Source organism: Nannospalax galili, unplaced genomic scaffold (genome assembly GCF_000622305.1).
Source record: "Nannospalax galili isolate Female #2095 unplaced genomic scaffold, S.galili_v1.0 scaffold263, whole genome shotgun sequence".
NCBI classification, from domain to species: domain Eukaryota; kingdom Metazoa; phylum Chordata; class Mammalia; order Rodentia; family Spalacidae; genus Nannospalax; species Nannospalax galili.
Window position 1 is genome coordinate 962,531 of NW_008350402.1, and position 3,935 is coordinate 966,465.

Consider the following 3,935-nt stretch of genomic DNA (forward strand, 5'->3'; position numbering starts at 1 on the left):
CATACTTGGGAAATACACATTTTTATCTAGTAAAAGGCCAGTTAATAAAACAACAAACATTTGCACAATACTCCTGGGATTTCCAAGCAACTATGAAATGATTATTCCCTCTGATTTTCACGTTTTATGTGCTCTTTGGTGAATCTCCTCTTCCAGGTGGCCTTCCCTTCCGTCATCACCCTCAGCACTTGGCAGACACCTACTTCAAGCAATGCTGACCATTCCTCCTTAGGATGGGGCTGCTTTTCTCGAATGCACTGTGAGTGCCTTACACGTTCCTGGGTTTCAAACTAAAGGTCATTATTGTGGTGCCAATTTGGAGCTGTTGTTTCCCCAGATTCCCTGAGAATAACTTGGGACTCAGGGAAATATATATATTATTAATATATAAATATATTATAAATAATATATTTGACTCCTGTCAACTGGTTTCTTTCCTGGGAATTCTTAGTAGTGGATCTACCTTGAGACTGGGACATCTGCATTTGTGCTTGTTTTTTAGCTAACCTTAAATTTGCTCCCAGACTGGCCATGAGCTCTCATCATCCTGCCTCAGTTTCCCTGAGTGCTATGATTATAGGTGTTACTTCATCCCTCCCGAGATGAAATTTTTAGTCATACTCCTAAGATCTAGAGTCTCAATCTCTTTAACCTGCATTGTGCACTCAATCATCTGGTAAGCCTGTTAAATACCAGCCCTGGCTCCCTTCTGCCGGGATCCACATTGCTCAGAGCACCCAGGTGATGCCAATGCCACAGGTCTGTGGTACTTGCCAAGTTCAGGTGATTCTTACTTCCAAGAGCACTGAGGGCAAGAGGAGTCCATGTTGTTAATCTCAACCTCAGTACCTCGGGGGAGCTTTGACACATACTATGGTTCAGTTCCCACTGCAAACCCATTAACTTAGAATCTCTGGCAGGCTTTGGGTTTTGTTTTGCAGTGCTGGAGATGGAATCCAGGGTTAAGCACATACTAGGCCAATGCTTTACAACTGAGCTATACTCTCAGCTCTTGTTTTTAAAAAGATTTCTAATATGCACAAGGCTGAAAGTCACTAATTTAGTGGCTTCCCCCCATATGAAAATAAATGAATAAGCAGAACAGAATAGACAATCTCTCAGGCTGGCCTGGGTTAACCTTGATTGCTGTTTACAGATATGGGTGAGCTGCTTGGTGGAAGCAGGCTTGAAAATGAGCCAAGAGGCCTGGGACGTATCTCTGGGAAGAGCACTTGGCTAGCATGTGCAAGGCCCTGCATTTCATCTCCAGTTCTGCAAAGAAAAAAAGTTGAAAATGAACCAAGAAAAGGAGTAGGGCTTAGAGCTGACAGACCTCGCATTCAGCCTGCAGTTTGGGATAGGTGGTGGGGCAAGGCTGTCGGCACAGAGGGCTCTGCGGGCCTGAGGTCAGGTCAGGGACAGCAGGGACAAGGAAGCTGTTGGAACTGAGCAATGAAGAATGAACGGACATCATCTTCTAGACCCAGAGGACGAGATTTCACATTCCACAATCCAGGGCCTGCAAAACAATGCTACAAGTTCAGGGAATGAGTAGTCGCTGGCCCAGGGTCAAAGCCTGGAGAGTGTGACAGGGAGTGGCCCAGATGACTGCAGAGGCCAGGGAAAAGAGCAGAACAGAAAGGAAGGTCACTGAACCCTTGTTAAAGGTCATGACCACAGGTGACCTTCTCTGGGGAGAGCCATTGAACAGTTGAGGTGCAACTTTACCAGTGCAGTTGGGGCACAAGTGGGGGGTGTTCATGCAGAGGCATCAGCAGCAATTCCCCCAAACCCAGACCCTCAGGCCTAAGTGTGCTAGGCAAGTGTTTCACTGCTGAGCTACACCCTCACCCAGCTCCCCACCAGCATTTCATTTGGGGGAACATTCACAATCCATTTTGAGCCAAACCTTGACTTAAAGGGCCAGGAATGGATCAGACAACTCTGTCTTTGGGAGGTGGCAGTGGGAAAGAGATGCCGTTATGAGTGACTATAACATAGAGGAAGAGGTCAGAAGTGCCCCAAAAACTATGTCTGGGAAAGCACAGGCAAGAAGAGTCAATTTTGCTTAGGGGGCTCAGGGAAGGCATCTAGGCAGAAAAGGCAACAGAGCCCAGGGACTGAACAAAGAATAAAAAGTATGATGGATGTAGACAGGAATGGAAGGCTAAATTCACGAGTTCTAATTTTTTTTTTTTAAAGAAGGGTTTGATCACCACCAAACACCCAAGAATAGCCAAGAAAAGCCTTGGGGGTTTTCTGACAAGGAACCAGGGGCCCACTCAGCGGCTGGAAGCACAGTTAGAAAAGACTGGCTCCACTCCAGACTTGAGTATTGTGGTGATGAGGGTTTTCTCACTCTACTGAGTTAGTTATGCCCCAATTGTATGTTTAATTTTAATCTTTCTCTTCTCTTTATGTTTCCTCCCCCACAAGAGAATAACCTTCCCATTCTAATCTGAAATTAATTATTTATGTTTATGAACACACTGAATGCCTGCCTGGTTTATTTATTTTTTGAGTAATAGATTTGAATAGGAATTCACAGAAACCCTGGCAAACATAATTTTGAGGTAAATGCCCTTTCCCCAACTGTTGCTTGAATTGTTCTAAACCATACCGTGGCCTTATCACTACCCCTTGATCCAAAATCTGTCCCTTGTGCATGAACTGAGCACCTGGCAGGGAAGATTTGCACCAACAGGCTCAGTACCTGACCTTTTTACAATCTTTCCAGCTGCTGTGGTGGACTTCCTCCACTGGTTCAAATTCCTCTAAGACCCAGGTCTAACACTTGGTCTGTGAAGCCATCCCTGGTTCCTCCGAAGGGGAAAAAGTCCCTCATGCTTATGTCACCTTCCATTTTCTATCCTCCACCAGACTCTGAGCCCCCTGGAGGCACCTACCTGGAGCCCACAACTGCATGTGTGGGTGAGAATAGCTATCAATGCGACCCAACACAGAATCATAAACTTACTTTTAAAATTGGGATATTTTGCAGTTTTTCTTCATGGTAACTCAACTAAGTGGTTCTCCAAGTGAACTTTGTAGATGATAACGTATTGCAACGTCAAAAGGTTGACACGCCTGTTTGCTGACGTGTGAAGGTGTGGTTGCTGACAATCTGAGAAGCGGGTAAAACACACAGGACACCCACTAGAGATGATGCCATTACACTGGTGTGCTGGGGTTACCTCCTGGGCTACCCCTAGTGACGTGTACGTAACATATTTTACAAGTCTCCCGAGGTGCCACCCTGCCCATGCTGACCTTGCTCCTTTCCATCAATTCCTCACATCTGTTGCCTGCCTTCGTTCCAGTTCACAAATTAGAACCAGTGTCGTAAGGATCACTTACAACACAGAGGAACACGTGCAAGGAAAGGAAGGGGTTACTTTTCCGACAGGGATTGGGGCTCAGACACCAGTAACTCTTTGAAGGTCACTCCCATGAAGTGCCAGGGCTATGATGACGACATGAGCCTCCTAACTCCCGGCGCAATGTTCCTTCCAGGACCCCACAAACTGTGTGAACTTCCAAGGAAAGGGCTTACCAGTGTGTGACCTCAAGCACACACAGGTGCTCAGTGAACTGCGGCGTGACCGGCTGACAAAGGGCACTCCAAAGGTCTGGGAAGACCGAACCTGACACTTCTAAGGCTTCCGCGCGCGCTTGCCACCTACTCGCGCGGATTTGCAGGCACCTAACAGGAAGCACGCTAGAGGCCGCGTTGGCTGTTTCTGGCACAGTGAGGCCACCGTACAGCATCAGTCCAAAGTACCTGGAGCAGCGGAACGCCACAGCCTGACGAAAGCCGTGACGACATGACCGTCTACCAGTACGGCCGCGGCGGAGGACAGCCAGAGAAGCGCGCCTGCTCACCCGCAGCCCACGGACTCCCGAGGGACGGGAAGTCTGATCACGTGACTCGGGCG